The sequence below is a fragment of the Loxodonta africana genome, chromosome 12, assembly GCF_030014295.1.
Source record: "Loxodonta africana isolate mLoxAfr1 chromosome 12, mLoxAfr1.hap2, whole genome shotgun sequence".
NCBI lineage: Eukaryota > Metazoa > Chordata > Mammalia > Proboscidea > Elephantidae > Loxodonta > Loxodonta africana.
This window is the reverse complement of record NC_087353.1, coordinates 67389535-67406577: the sequence shown is the minus strand read 5'-3', so window position 1 is coordinate 67406577 and position 17043 is coordinate 67389535. Positions and strand designations below refer to the sequence as shown.

Here is a 17043-nt window from a genome sequence, read left to right as displayed (position 1 = left end):
GGCTGAGGCCTCCAGCGTCTTCCTGGATCTAATAGTGATTGTCACTATGACTTTTTAATGACATACTAAAAGGTAAGCTCCATTAGGACATGTGGGTATATTCAGGCTGTGTGAGAACTTTTCCTCTATTTTGTTCACATATAACTTCAGTGTCTGGACAGTGCCTAGCACACAGTAGGTGCTCGTATCTGTTAAGGTAATGAGTACTGCACTAATTCCCTGCCAGCAGACTGCAGAAATTAACGTCTCATGATACTATGAGTAATAACCTCCCCTTGCCACATGCACCGTACAACGTGCTCCACACCTTATCTATACTTCTCTCAAAAGAATCATGCAGCAGGTCTAATTACTCTACAGTACAGGTGAGTAAGCAAAGATTCAGTGAGGCTGACAACATGCCCAAGGTCACACAGGTAGTAAGTGACAGAGTTGGGATTCATATCTAGAGCTTTTTCCAACCCTGTTGTTATTGTTGTGTGTTGTCAAGTTGATTTTGACTCGTAGTGAGCCCATGTGACAGAGTAGAACTGCCCCACAGGGTTGTCTAGACTGTGATCTTTATAGGAGCAGATCACCAGGATTTCCTCATGCGGAGTCACTGGGTGCATTCCCACTGCCAACCTTTTGGTTGGCAGCCAAGAGCTTAACCAATACACCACCAGGACTCCTTCCGACCCTGTACTACACTGCTATTCAGGTACTTCTACAGTCTTTGGGGCAAGGCAGAGTCCTCTAACCCTCTCAACCAACTGATGGGGCCTGAACCCGGGGGTCTCAGCACTCAGGGCAAGAGGCTGGCATTAGGGAAATAACAGGGCTAAAGAAAGTGCACTGTCAATAACTGCTGGAAAAGAGAGATGTCCTTTGCTCTGCCAAAAGCTCTATCTTCTAGCAGGGATCAATAAATCAAAAATAATTGTTTACTTTGTCTAGGCTCCTGCCATTCTCTCCTGCCTGTATTCTTTTCCTTCTTTCTTTGCGTGATGTGAAAGTTGATGAAGGAGTCTCATTTTCACTAATGAAAGAAACTTAATTTTTTTGGCATTGTATCCTTCATTATGAAGAGAAAAATCCACTTAGTGGTGGCTTCTGCTGACCTTCATTTGTCCACACCAAGGCCCAAGATGAGCAGAAGGCCTGTTTCAGCATGAAATTTAAGCCGCCATTAAATATATTTCTATTGTTTTAGGAAAGGTATTTAATGATTGATGGTGAAAGTCACTAAAAATGACAGCAGCTGTCTCCTCACTTCTTGTTCCATCTCCCTCTTCCCCCTCAATAGTGTAGACGTGAGAGACAGCGGAGTGGCCCCAAAGAACTTAGACTCTAGAAACCAGGTTATCCACTGAATTCAGGATGGACACCAGAACAGAGATAAGTCATGTTGACCTAAAGAACAAAGAAAGAAAGAGGAAAAAATAAATAAACTCCCAGGCTAGAACACAGCAGTAGATACGGCCATCAGAAGGTCCTTGATCAGTCACACACACACACACACACACACACAAGGAGTGTAAAGAAAGAGGACATTGACCATGGCCTTCCCAAGACTGTTCAGGACATGTGGTACCCGGTTGTACCAACATGGAGACACTTTCTGGCACACGTAATAGACAAAGTGTAACACTGGTAGATGCTTAACAATCTGCTTTCTGTGGGAGAAAAGAGTCCTAGTTTGTAACATTTGCCAATTACCATGGTGTAAGTACTCCTAACACGGCCAATTTCAAGCAACCAACACAACATCACCATTTGTGGATTTGGAAAGAGATGTGCAAAATTGGTTCTTGTGCATCAGACAAAGAGGCTAAAGAATTTCTGGTAGCACTGGCTCAGGAATCCTTGGATTGCAATTTCACTTCCCACGTGGTTTGGCCCATGGAAGAAAATTTACTGATTTGTCTCAACATTGTTTGATGACCAGCTCATTTGTTCAGTAGGATGAGATACATTTTCATGATGGTTGGGAACTGACCCCCTGGAGCCAGATTACCTGAAACAGGATAGCCATCAAGGCTGAGGGGTGCAGCTAGATCCTGCTGGCCAAGACCATAGTATGGCTGCCCACTGGGGTCCAATGCAGCTGGCCTTCCCTCTGCCTCATTTGAAATCCTTATCACACTCTTGTGACTATTCATTTCCTTTCTTTTTAGTGTCTTCTATTAGGTTCTGGGAACCCTGGTAGCACAGTGGTTAGGAGCTCAGCTACTACCCAAAAGGTCGGCAGTTCAAATCCACCAACCACTCCTTGGGAACCCTATAGGGCAGTTCTTCTCTGTTCTATAGGGTCACTATGAGTCGGAATCGACTCAACAGCAACAGGTTTGGTTTTGGTTGATTAGTAGGCTCTGAATTCCAGAAGAACAGGGATGTGGACCTATTTATCCTGTGGCTGGACAAACATTCACTGAGTTGTTCGCTGTGAATAGTAACCTTATTCTCTGTGGTGTTGGTTGGAAATGTTCATTAATATGTTAAGTGAGCAGGCTAATTAAAATAAAGGCAGTAAATATTGAGGATATTCATCCACTCCTACACGCTTCTAAAGTTCATCACCACTAACTTGAATATATCTTCTCTAATAAAATAGACAAAAAGGGGATTTAGGAAGGGCCTTTTAGCCTCCGTGACAGACTTCACAGCATCCTGAAAAAAAAATCCCAAGCCAGTGTGCTAAAGGGCTTTAACTAGGTTCAGAGTAGTAAGGTCACTGGATCACTCTGGGAACATCCCCCCCATGAAATAGTGAGATGGTAATAAAATAAAGACAATAATAAGATGAAACAGTTAAGCACTTGACTATTAGACAAAAGTCTGGCAGTTCAAACTCACCCAGAGGCGCCCAGAAGACTAGGCCTGGAGATCTGCTCCTGAAAGGTCATAGTCTTGAAAACCCTATGGAGCAGTTCTACTGTGCACACATGGGGTCATCATGAGTCCAAATCAACTCGAGAGCAACCAACAACAAAATAATGAATTAGGGGTAATAGAAGGAAGAGGCACTTGGTGCTAGAGGATGGACTATCAAAAGAGCTGTTTGGGTGAAGGAGAGGAAATACATTGTTTGCAGCCTTCACGGGAGGGGTAAAGCAAGGATATAAAGTCCTGATATCAAGACTTGAAGTTGAGTATTGTAGACTTGTTATTGTTGACATCGCTAGCTACTGTCCACTTGGTCCCTGACTCATGGTGACTCCACGCACAACCAAACAAAATGCCCGATCCTGTGCCATCCCCATAACTGGTTATGGATTTGACTGTTATAATCTATAAGGTTTTCATTGGTTGAATTTTAGAAGCAGATCACCAGGTCTTTCTTCCTAGTTTGTCTCAGTCTATAATCTCTGCTGAAACCTGTTCATCACAGCAACACACAAGCTTCCACCGACAGACAGGTGGTGGCTGTACATGAGGTGCACTGGCAGGGAATCAAACCTGGGTCTCGCACATGGAGGGCAAGAATCCTGCCACTGAACCACCACTGTAGATTTCCAGTTCCTATTTGTAAAGTCCCCACTGCAGTTGGCCACAGAGTTGTACAATACACTGGGTTCTGATTATCTACATTTAGCCAGAGTGTAAAAACAAAGTGGAGCCTGGCGGGACTCAGTAGCTGCAAAGAATTAAACTGCTTAGCTCAGACAGTAAAGCCTGAGCGACTCAAACCACATGGCTGCGGGAGAGAACATGTGGAACATTATGGTTTTGCAGTTGCAGACCTAATAAGCAGTTGTGGCTACACCATTCACCTAATCATGCTAACCAGTTGCCATTGAGTTGACTCCAACTCTTGGCGACCCCACATGTGTCAGAGTAGAACTGTGCTCCACAGAATTTTCAGTGGCTAATTTTTGGGAAGTGGATCCCCAGGCCTTCCTCCTGAGGCAACTCTGGGTAGTCTTGAACCTCCACCCTTTCAGTTAGCAGTCAAGTGTACTCAACATTTGTACCACCCATGGACTCCTCGGTCATGTACACACCCCATTTCTGGCACAACTGTAAGGATTTCTGGGTTCCCACCTCACCCACGTCCACACCTACACAAGAAAGACCTACAGTCAGACCCAGCAGAACCACATCCAAACAGCTATCCATTTGAGGAGAAGCCTCATAAATGTTGCTAAAATGCGGGTCCTGTAACTTTATTTAAGGTAGACTAGAATTTAGAAAGCTGTGTTTTCAACTTGTGTGGTGCAGGATCTTTCTAAAATCTGAGTTAATTTCCTGCTTCAGCGTGGAACTATCTGCATATCTGTCCCTCCTGGGTTATCAGTGTGAATGCTCATTCTCACCACCCAGGATTACAGCTGTAAAGGATATAGAAGGCACTGGGAGGCAGATACAGTCTATTATGTTTTTAGACAAATCCCTGTGACTTGCCTATTTTCTTATTTAACTAACAACAAAACAAAAAAATAAAAACCAGTCGCCATCAAGTCAATTCCATGTGTTTCAGAGTTGAAATGCACTCCATAGAGTTTTCAATGGCTGTGATCTTTTGGAAGTAGATCACCAGGCTTTTCTTCCAAGGCACCTCTGAGTGGATTCAAGCGACCAACCTTTTGGTTAGTAACCAAGCGCTTAACCGTTTGTTCCACCCAGGGACTCCTTGACTAACAACAAGTAATGGCAAACAACCTTAATTAATTAAAAGACTATAAAGTGGGAAACTAGGGTAAGGAATATACAGTAGCAGCTTTAAAGTCTCCTTGCTGTGACATACCAGGCAACAGATTCGAGCCTGACTTGTCCCATTTACTCATATGTATCTTAAAAACTGTGAGGAACAAAAGGCCCATCAGAGATCATCAAACCCAGTGCGCTTGTAGCTGCACTGCACAGGAATCTGGTGTTCTGTGGGGCTGTTTCAAAGATGGTGAACGTGGAGAAGGCTGGTGCTGCAGGCCACCTCTCCCATCATGCACACTTCAGTCAGGGCAGCTCCATCTGTAACTGGTTTACATATTGGCAACCCACAAAAGATTGCTGAAGAAAGGGTCCTGTTGCTAAAATAAAGGGAGGGAGGGGAAAAGAGAGAAAAAGAACATAGGAAGGAAGAAGGGAGGGAGAAGAAAGGATGGGGAGGAAGGAAAAGGAAAGGAGAATAGAGGAGAAAGGAGTAGGAGGAAGTAAGGAAAGAAGAGAGGAAGTAAAAAGAGAAGAAAGAGAAAGAGAGGGAGCGAAGACGGGGGAGGGGGAGGGGGAGGGGGAGGGAGGGAGGGAGGGAGGGAGGAAGGAAGGAAGGGAGTCTTAGTCATCTAGTGCTGCTAAAACAGAAATACCACAAGTGGATGGCTTTAATGAAGAGAAATTTATTCTCTTACAGTCTAGTAGGCTACAAGTCCAAATTCAGGGTGCCAGCTCCAGGGGAAGACTTTCTGTTTCTGTTAGTTCTGGAGGAAGGTCCTTGTCACCAGTCTTCCCTTGGTCTGGGAGCATCTCAACGCAGGAACTTCAGGTCCAAAAGTCGAGCACTGCTCCTGGCACTGCTTTCTTGGTGGTATGAGGTTCCCAACTCTCTTCTTGCTTCCCTTTCCTTGTATCTCTTGTACCATAAAAGGTGGTGCGGGCCATGCCCCAGGGAAACTACTTTTACATTAGATCAGGGATGTGACCTTAGTAAGGGTGTTACAATCCAACTCTAATCCTCTATAACATAAAATTACAATCACAAAATGGAGGACAACCACACAATACTGTGAATCATGGCCCAGCCAAACTGATACACACATTTTTGGGGGGTCTTCAATCCACAACAGAAGGAATGAAGGAATGGTGGGTAAGTGGGTGGGTGAGAGGATGGATGGATGGTTGGGTGGGTGGGTGGGTGAAGGTATGGATGGAGGGACGGAAGGAGGCAAGGAACAAGGTGGAAGAAGATAAAAGAAGGAGAGATAGAAACAAACTACTAATAAAACCCAAATCTATCACGGGGAAGCAAAAGGCAGGAAGAAAGATGATGGCACTGCAGTGATGACGCTGGTCTTCTCATTCCCATCTTGGTACACCATGTTTGAGGCCACAGCCTGCATTATCTACATTTTTCTCTCCTCCACTCACTCCACAGTGCCAATATAGTGCTTGTCTTAGTCATCTAGTACTGCTCTAACAGAAATACCACAAGTGGACAGTTTTAACAAAGAGTTTATTCTCTCACAGTCCAGTAGGCTGGAATTACGAATTCAGGGCGTCAGCTCCAGGAGAAGGCTTTCTCTCTCTGTCAGCTCTACAAGAAGGTCCTTGTAATGCTTCAGTCTCCCCTTGGTCTGGCAGCATCTCAGCGCAGGAATCTCTGATCCAAAGGACGCACTCTGCTCCCGGCACTGCTTTCTTGGTGGTATAAAGTCCCCAACTCTATGCTTGCTTCCCTAGTAACCATGGTCTAACCAAGTTGATACACACAGTTTTGGGGGGGACATAATTCAGTCCCTTACAGTGCCCTATAGATGTCCCAAACCCAAGATGCAAAATGAAACAAAAAGCAAGGATGGAGGCAGACCCTGAGGAATTAGAAAATACAAATAGGAGCTCAGATATTTTGGCCATCTCGTGAGTCATGAATCCTGCAAAGAGAATGTTGCCAAATAGGGGACCTTCGTGGCCTGCTCACATGAATAGGAAAAAATGATTCATAATTAGGGCAGCAATTGTTTGCATGTAAATAAGAGCTTCTAGTGTGCCTGGAAAGCCCTTGTCCTCCTAAATAGCTCAAACACTCCCCGAGTAAGGCCCCATAATCTTGAATCACTAAGAAAAATCTCTCTTTCAAGACAGAACAAAGGGGAACTTGAATGAGGCTGAGGTAGGTTAGTGGAGTCTGAGGTCTGGGGGCTATACTATTTATTTGTTCACTCAACGTGCATTTTTCAAGGGCCTCCTATGTGCAAGCTGCTATCCTAAGAAATGGATATACAGTGATAAAGACATGGTCCCCTGTTCTCAAAATCCCAAGTCTAATAGGGAGACCATTCTTAACTACAATCCAGTGGGATAAGGACTACCAAGGACGTAGGAGAGGGAGTAGCAGGGGGAAAAAATGCTAGCACCTGTCCCAGCAAAGGAGAGTCAGAGAAGAGACCCTAGACTACTGGTTTAATCTGTTCACGGATTTCCTGGGGATCTTGTTAAAACGTAGATTCTGACTCAGTAGATCTGAGATGAGGCCTCAGTTTTTGCATCTCTGTCTCCCAGGTGATGCTGATGCTGCAGATCCACAGACCACACGGTGAGAAGCAAGGTCCTAGAACACAGCCACTCAAAACATGGCCTGTCTGACTGGAGAGACCCTCAGAGTATGGCCCCAGACACCCTTTTAGCTCAGTAAGGAAGTCACTCCTGAGGTTCACCCCTCATCCAAAGATTAGACAGGCCCATAAAACAAAATGAGACTAAAGGGGCACACCGGCCCGGGGCAAGGACTAGAAGGCAGGGAGACAGAAAACTAGTAATGGGGAGCCCAAGGTCGAGAAGCGAGAGTGTTAACATGTTGTGGGGTTGTTAACCAATGTCATGAAACAATACGTGGACTGTTTAATGAGAAGCTAGCTTGTTTCCTAAACCTTCTGTCTTAGTCAGCTATTGCTGCTATAACAGAAATACCACAAGAGGAGGGCTTCTAACAAAGAGAAATTTATTCTCTCACGGTCTAGTAGGCTACAAGTCCAAATTCAAGGCATCAGCTCCAGTGGAAGGCTTTCTCTCTGTGTAGGCTCTGAAGGAAGGTCCTTGTCATCAACCTTCCCCTGGACTAGGAGCTTCTCAGGTACAGTGACCCCAGGTCCAAAGGATGCACTCTGCTCCTGGTGCTGCTTTCTTGGTGGTATAAGGTCTCCAACTCTCTGCTTGCTTCCTTTTCCTTTTATCTCTTGTAAGATAAAAGGTGGTGCAGGCCACACCCCAGGGAAACTCCCCTTACTTTAGATCGGGGATGTGAACTTAGTGAGGGTGTTACAATTCCACCCTAATCCTCTTCAACATAAAATTATAATCACAAAAAGGAGGACAACCACACAATACTGGGAATCATGGCCTAACCAAGGTGACACACATTTTGGGGGGACACAATTGAATCCATGACACCTTCCTTTAAAGTACAACTGAAAAAAAAAAAAACAAACATGGTCTGTAGACCAGTAGCATCACCATGGCTCCTGAGCGTGCTGTGAATGCAAATTCTCAGGCTGTACTCCAGACCTATTGAATCAGAATTCCAGGGGTGGAACCCAGAAGTCTGTGTTTTGCCAAATTCTTACACATGCTAACATTTGAAAAGCACCACCCTTTGGGATCTACTTGAGCTGACTACTAATGAAGAAAGTGAGAGCCACGAAAGCAAAAGGAGGAAAAGGCAGTCCAGGCAGAAGGAACAGCTTGGATGAAGGCACAGAGACAGGAGTTATGAGTGATCTGCAGGCTGGAGGTAGTACGGCATGGCTGGAGTGCAAGTACATGATTAAAGAAATTTAAAAGTAGGTCCAAAGACCTGGCAATCTACTTCCAAAAAATAGCCAATTACAGCATTATGGATCACAATAAAATACTGTCCAACACAGTGCTGGAAGATAAGCCCCCAAGTTGGAAGGCACTACACAATAGCCTCAACAACAGACTCACACATACCAATGACCATTATAGTGGCACAGGACCAGGCAATGTTCCATCCTGTTATACATAAGGACACCACAAGTCAGAACCAACTCAATGGCAATTTTCAACAACAGGTCCTCCATTGAGGACTTTCTAAGGAATCTCCCCCCATTGTGATCATACTCAACACCATTCACACTAATATGTTTCAGAAGTGAACTGGTCTTTCTCTTGCTTCAACGTGGGGTCATGTGTTCAAATTTTAGGTTTCCTTAGATATATTTTTCTATGACCTCAGACTCCAACCACCTCTGCCATTTTAGAAGCCTTTTACAAAATATTACCCAGAAGCTAAATTCGGTTCCCAGGCCATCTGAAACTCCTGAGCAGATCTTTACATGATCCACCCCTGCCTATCTCTCCAGTCTCATCTCTCATCACAGCTCACCTCCAAGTTTTGATCCAACCACACTGAGCCCTTTTCTCTTGGAAACTCCTATTCCTTTCCAAGATTCAGCTCAATCTTCTACCTTATTTTCCGTTCCTGCCCTTCCCCCTGGCAAAAATAACCTCTAAGAACTTAGTGGCTAACCAAAAGGCCAGCAGTTCAAATCCACCAGCTGCTCCTTGGAAACCCTACGGGGCATTCTACTCTCTCCTGTAGAGTCACTATGAGTCAGAATAGACTGGATGGCAATGAATTTGGGTTTCTTTTTTATGTTCCCATTGGATGGGGCAGAAACTCTATTTTGCCCAGTGTCTAGCACATTATCAGGTAATTGGAGGGGCTCAAAAAACATCTATTGGAATAAATCGTAGCCAGCATATACTGAGGTGTTCAAGTGTGGCAGGTACTGTACTAGCAGCTTATTGTATATTATGTAATTTAATTTGAAATTAAACTAAGGTTTCGTTCTGTGGTACGTAGGATTGCCATGAGTCAGAACTGACTCAGTGGCACCTAACAACAACAACAAGGTAGGTGTTACCACTATTCCCCGTTTTACAAATGGGAAAACTGAGACCCAGAAAGGTTAGGTAACTTAGTTTGTACTTGGCAGTGATCGAACCAGGCATCTGCTTCTACTACCCACCTCTTAACAACTGTACTATCCTATAGCAATTTGTGGACGCTGATATTCTAACACAGTTTCTTACATATAGTAGACAGTCAATCAATGGCAGCAATGGTATATCAAGGTTAGGGCAGTTAGAGGGGTCTACCTCTAGTGCAGGGAACAACACTGTCTGCAGAAAATTAAAAACAATATTACAGTTCATTAAAATTTGAAATGCTTTATATTACCACCATATGCCAGCAATTCTAAACAATCTGTGACAAAAAATTCTTGCCTGCCAAGGCAGACCATTCCACATCCCACCCCCTTTTGTTCAATGTTCAATGCTTGTTAAATGAATGAATGAATGAATGAACCAGTTAATAGAATTGATGATAATGAGAATCATGAAGATGCAGCAATTGACCGAGAACAAGCCAATTACACCCATGACTTTCAGTTAAAGCAAACCCATGGCCTATTTTGACGTGTTGCCTCCCTTGGGTAATGTGGGCTGTATCTGGGGAAACAAGCCAGCCCAGCTGGATGGCCTGGCTTTTGGCAAAGGAAGAAAACCACCCATTTTTCCTATCCAAAGACCTTGCATCACCCATGAATCTGAGGCATGGGGACAGAGAAATATCCCACCTTGGTGACCCCATCTGCACCAGTGACCAGAGTTGCAGAGATGTTACAGTAATTCATGTTTAGAACCTGAATTTGTACAGACACCACCAGGCAACAATGACCCACGTTTCAAAGGCCACTGCCCACTAAACCATCAATGCCTTCAAAAAGGAGAGAAATATAAACCATGGATATTCCTTATGAGTAATTCTGCTTCTTGGGCCACTGATGATAATTTTATAGACACTTTATCACTATCGTTGTTGCTGTTAGTTGTCACTGAGTCAGCTCCAACTCAAGGTAACCTTATGTGTAACAGAATGAAACGCTGTTGGCCCTGCACCATCTTCATATTCATTGGTGTGTTTGAGTCTACTTTGTGGCTGTTGTGTCAATCCATCTCACTGATGGTTTCCCTCATTTTCTCTGACCCTCCACTTTACAATGGAAATTCCAATATTTCCAGCCCCCTTTTCCCTCCAAATCCAGGCAGATGACCTCTATATTTGGTAAAATCAAGGTCCAAAAATATCAAGGAGTTGTCCAAGATTTCACCTACCTCTGCAGTCCCAATCTTCTTGGCTGCTCACGTATTTATTTTTCTGTTTCTTTGACTCCAAACTAGATTGTGACTTCCCAGGGTGCGGATGTAGTGATTTTCCATTGCTCTTTGGTCCCCTAGCTACAAAAGTAGCCCTCGATTTGCTGAATGAATAAATGGCGCCTTTGCCTCTTTCCATCAGGGTCTAACTTGGGTTGACCACAGAGTGCAATGTCCCCAAGTGGCTGACCAGGTCACATATGGAGAGGACCTACGGATCTGGGCCAGGAGACTAATCCCAAAATTATTTCAATCAGAATGCTTTCTAAGCTGCCTACTTTCTCCCTGGAGTTTTCTCTGAAGGCCTTGCAATTCAATTGATCATATAAGTGCTAGGGTCTCAATTAGGGGTTAATTGCTTTCAACACGTTTTTTTAACATCTGTTAATTTTTCTGGTTCTGAGGAAGGTATATGCCAGAACTAGCCAAAAAGCCACAGGAGAAGACAGCGACAGCATAGCAGTGATTCCCAATCATGGGTCACTTTGTTCCCAGACCCAAGGGATGTTGGGCAATGTCCTGAGACATTTTTCACTGTCACAACATGTGTGATGCAAGGTCCTTTGGATAGTGGGTAGCGGTACTACCCTCTACTAGTGGGTGGAGGCTAAGAATGCTGCTAAACATCCTACGATGCACAGGACAGCTCGCTCACCCACCCAACAAAGAACTGTCAGGCTCAAAATGCCAACAGTGTGAAGGTTGCGAAACTCTGTATTAGATACACAGGAGGTTAGAGGCAGTAAATACGAGAAGTCGTGAAGGAAAAGTAATAATAATGGTAATTACAATAGCAGCAGCAGTCAGCATCTGTGATGTGCCAGCCACTGTTCTAAGTGCTTTACATTCTAAACTGTTTTAATCCTCACCCAGTGGTCCTTTGAGGTACGTACTATTGTTGTCATTTATTGTTCAGTTGCTGTTAAGTCAGCTCCAAATCATGGTATAACACAATGAAACATTGCCCGGTACTGCACCATCTTCAGAATCGGTGGTACATTGTGTCTTCCAGCACTATATCACACGATGTTCTGTTGTGGTCCATAAGGTTTTTACTGGCTAATTTTTGGAAGTAGATCGCCAGGCCTTTCTTCCTACCCTGGAAGCTCTGCTGAAACCTGTCCACCATGGGGAACGCTGCTGGTATTTGAAATACCAGTGGCATAGCTTCCAGTATCACAGCAACACAAGTCACCAGTCTGACAAACTGACAAGTGAGTCTTGGGAGGTATGATCATTATCCCCATTTTACAAATAAGGAAATTGAGGCACCCAAAGTCACACAGCTAATAAGTAACAGAGCCACTGTTTGCATCCACACTGTGTGGCTCCAAATCTGTATTCTTAACTACTCTGTCACAGTGGAAATCAGGTCTGGTCTGACTTTTGGATCAAACCAGATTGCTGCTGAGTTTTGAACACAACAAAGCAACACATTCACACTTCTGTACGTTTTCATGGAAGGAGGATATCATGACTGAGGACTGAACAGCAGTTGGGGGGAACAAATGGCAAACCCGTGAGTCCAAGATGAAGTTCCTATTTCCACCATAGTGGTTAATGAGGGAGTCATATAGTGGAAAGAACATCATATTAGGAGGCAAGAAGCATGGATTCTGGGAATGCTGCTGCCATAAATATGTTGTGGGCCTTTGGGCAACTTACTTAGACCCTCTAGCTTGATTTTTCTTTTTTTTTTTTTTTGGATTTTCTATTTACCTATTCTCATGGTTATACAGAGCAGGGTTCAACAAACTATGGTCTGCAGGCCAAATCCAACTACCACTTGTTTTTATAAATAAAGTTTTATTAGTACACAGCCCCACCCTTCTTTCACATATTGTCTATGGCTGCTTTTGCATTGCTACAGCAAAGGTGAGTAGCTGCAACAGAGACTGTACGGTCTACAAAGCCTAAAATATTTCCTATCTGACCCTTTACAGAAAAAGTTTGCTGAACCCTGGTGCCAAGGTATCTCACTGTGGATTTTTAATCTGTGAAAAAGGAAAATAAAAACCCATGCCTGTGCTACATACTACACTGAAATACTTTGAAAAAGTACTAGGAAACACACAGATTGTATTATTATTAATAAATGATGGTGATACAATGTGAAATAGTTTTTAAAAAAATAGTGCATGGGATTTGAATCAAGTTCACCTGAACTCTTGGGGGAGTTATTAAATTCCTAGAGTCTCAGTTTTCTTAACTGCAGATAATATTAAATGCGGGGGGCGGGTATAATGCAGAATGCGGATATTGTTGTCGTTAGCTGCTATCAGGTTTGCTCTTGGCTCGTGGTCCCCTCATGCACAACAGAACCAAACACTGCCCGATGCTGTGTCATCCCCATGATCAGTTACAGATCAGACCAATGTAATCCACACAGGGTTCTCACTGGCTGATTTTCAGAAGTAGATTGCCAGGCCTTTCCTTCTAGTCTGTCTTAATCTAGAAGCTCCACTGAAACCTGTTTAGCATCATAGCAACACACAAACCTTCACTGACAGACAGGTGGTGACTGCACACGAGGTGCACGGGCTGGGAATCGAACTGGGGTCTCCTGCATAGAAGGTGAGACTTCTATCACTGAGCCACCACTGCTCCTCATAATGAGGACAGTTATACTTAATTCATAAGGTTGCTGGGAGGGTTAAACAAGACACCATCAATGATTCATCTATTTGTTCCCTGGCTATGGCATTTTGACCTCCCAATGTGCACCAGGAACTATGCATTCAGGATGGCCATGATTCCTGCCATTGCGGGGAGCACACAGACCTCGAGCAAGAAATTTCAGTATGCGAAAGTCTTTGCATACCATGAGGGCCATTCTAATTAAACATTATCATTACTATTACCGCTTTTAATGGCAGAGAATTTTTTAATGTTACAAGAGATTATCTGGGTTCCCATCCGTGAAAAGCCTTCGAGGCTCACCGTGGGACTCACAAGAGTAGAAGAGCTGAACTCAGGGAAAAAAACAAAAACCAAACGTGTTGCCCTCAAGTCAGTTATGACTCATGGCGACTTCATGTGTGACAGAGTTTAACTGCTCCATGGGGTTTTCTTGGCTGTAATCTTAACGGATGCAGATTGCCAGGGCTTTCTTCCAAACCGCTGCTGTGTGGGTTCAAATTGCCAACCTTTTGGTTAGTAGCTGGGAGCAAACCGTTTACATTCCACAGGGGCCTTCACTCAGCGAAAGGGACAGCGAAAGAAGGCACATGAGCAGAGCACTGTACAGCTCTGAAGCTTGGGAAGGAGTAACGACACATACCTGATAAGTTTATTGCTGTTGCTAGGTGCTGTCGAGTCTATTCTAATAGCAACCCTATACGACAGAGTAGAACTACAGGGTTTCCTGGGCTATAATCTTTACAGGGACAGATAGCCAGGTCTTTTCTCCTCCAGAGCTACTGGGTGGGTTTAAACTGCCAAACTTCAGGTTAGCAGCCTACTGCTAAACTACTGCCTGGTCTTGCTCCATCCTTACAATCACTGTTATGCTTGAGCCCATGGTTGCAGCCACTGCGTCAATCCATCTCATTGAGGGTTTTATTAGGGTTTATTAGGTGGATGAAATCAAATTAGACAACGTGTGTAGAATTCCCTGTAGAACAACTGGCACTTAGGACAGGCTCAAAATATACCTCTTCCCTTCTCTTTCTCCTCCTTCCTTCCCCTTCCCCAGGACAGATGGTTTGTCCCTCATTGAGGTTCTGGGCTCAGAAAATGAGCAGCTAGTGGTGGCTGTGTCCCCAGGTGACTTAGCCACCAGGGCCAGCCAGTGTGCGCCAAGCCCTTAATGGTATTTAAACTCTGTCTGGGCACCTAATTATCTTAATGATGCAGAATTCAAAATTATGCGGTCTGTGTGCACCCCAGGGAAGGTCCTGTTCACGGACACAGACTTAATAAAGCCAGAGAAAAGTGTCTCCTAAAAGAATTTAACAACTGCCGGACTCAGAGCAGGAAAGGCCGGCAGGTCAGCACGGAAGCTGGGCTTTCCCAAGGACACCTTTCCGTGGGAGTTTCTAAGGAAACACCACCTGCAAAGAGCCCCCTCTCAGGTTCAGCCTCTCGTGCTCTAGAGACTGTGCCTCTTTCACAGTGACACTGTGATTTAATGCCCACAACAACCATGAGAGGGAGACGTGGTTAAGCCCATTTCACAGACAAAGGTACTGGTTCCACCTGATAACAAAGTACATGGGATAAAGTCTCACCATCCTTGGTTCTAAGAAGCATTCTCTAGAGAACTCAAAATAAGACAAAAGGTATCATTCATTATCCCCTATTTACCAGCAGAGAAGCGGAGACTCAGCAAGGTGAACTCACCTACCCAAAACACAGCATGAAAAAAATGGAAAGCCAAGACTTAAAACATCAACTTCTGACTCAAAGTTCAAGAGCTCTTTCTACTGAGGATACCTATCCCATAGGGGAAGCTACTCTCAGGAAATCAATGGTGAATTCATACCTCAATTCAGTCCCAATTATGATGGGCACCAATGGGCTCACAGTTCGATTACCACGTCTGGAGCCCACAGCGCCCAAGAGAGATGCCCTGGAACGTCACCAGGTAAACTGCCAATTGTGAAAGGCTCCAAATACTCCATGATCTGAGAGGTCCAACATCTCTTGGATTTGGGGAACTGACACCATCACTCATGCCCTTTCCTACCCAGCTAATAACTTGGGTCATTGTGGCAGCCTCTCTCCAAAGCCCTTCTTTCCTCACAGCTTGAAAAAGCGCCAATTTGGTAACCGTTCATTATCCCCCCATTTAGACAATTTTCAACACACAGTGGAACCTTTAAACAGTGTGAACAGTGTTGTCAATCTTTCCACACACCAGCTCTGCTAGGCATTAAGAGGCAAATTGACTGCGCGGCGGGAAGGGAATTAGGAACACAGTTTCCATTAATAGTAACAGGGGAGGCAAAAGTGGGCCCTGAGTTTGGTAGAAGGAAGTGGCATTAAAGACACCTGGATACCAAGGGCTGGGCCAAGTCGGGGTCAGGACTCGGTCCCCCAGAATTAGCCCTTTCCTCACCAAGAGGAGCTACCAGCATTCCCAACTGAAGGACACAATGGGTTGAGTGGATAAGGGAATAATCATATATTGAGTACCTGCTGTATACAAAGCATTCTAATCACACTATCTCATTTCATCCTCAGCATAATACCAAGAGTTAGGAATATTACTCACATTTTGTGGATGAGAATACAGAAGTAAATACCCAAAGTCATACAGCTAATGAGTAATGTAGCCAGGATTTGAAATGTCATCTGCCTAATGCCAGAAGTCCATTGCTAACAGCGAAACCAAAAAAACCAAACCCATTGCCATGGAGTCGATTCCAACTCATTGTGACCCTATAGGATAGAGCAGAACTGCTCCACAGGGTTTACAAGGAGTGCCTGATGGATTCAAACTGCCAACCTTTTGGTTAGCAGCTGTAGCTATTTACCACTACGCCACCAGGGTTTCCAGAAGTCCTTTATATTAAGAAAGGCTTCCTTTCTTAGGCCTTGCTAACTGCCCAGACTGTGCTGCTTCCTTTGGAGTGAGTTAGGGAATTATAAGTTCACTATCTCCCTTTATTAAAACCCTTGTGGCGTAGTAGTTAAAAGCTTCGGTTGCTAAACAAAAGGTTGGCGGTTCAAATCCACCAGGCGCTCCTTGAAATCAACTCGATGGGAATGGGCTTGGTTTTATTTTTTTGTTTTCGTATCTCCCTTTATAACCCAAAATGAGGCACTTGCCATCCTCACTGGATTCCCAGTATCTGACAGCTGTGCTCACCACCCACCTCATACCTTTATTCCCCACTCCCCACCCCACCCCTGCTTATCTGTGCCATTCAACACAGTACCTCTGCCTGTCTTACTTAAATAGCCATTCTCTGCTTCCTGAGTAGGTATCAAAGAAACAACTGAGCCACTGTGCCTCCATCCCATCCCAAGTTGTTGCGTTGTTGTTAGCTGCCGAATCCAATGCATGGTGACCTCAAGTCTGCAGAGTAGAACTATTCTCCACAGGGTTTTCAAGGCTGCAACCTTTCAGAAGCGGGTTGACAGGCCTGTCTTCCAAGGCACCTCTGCTGGCTAGCAGTTGAGTGATTGACGGTTTGCACCACTCAGGAAGTCCCTATCCCATCC

General features: G+C 44.5%; 1 protein-coding gene across 1 annotated transcript in view; it reads right to left on the bottom strand.

Moving 5' to 3' along the window:
- The window catches only part of SHISA9 (shisa family member 9), a 350081-nt gene that overhangs the window by 105697 nt on the left and 227341 nt on the right, over positions 1–17043 (bottom strand). The gene's annotated exons all lie outside the window — the stretch shown is intronic.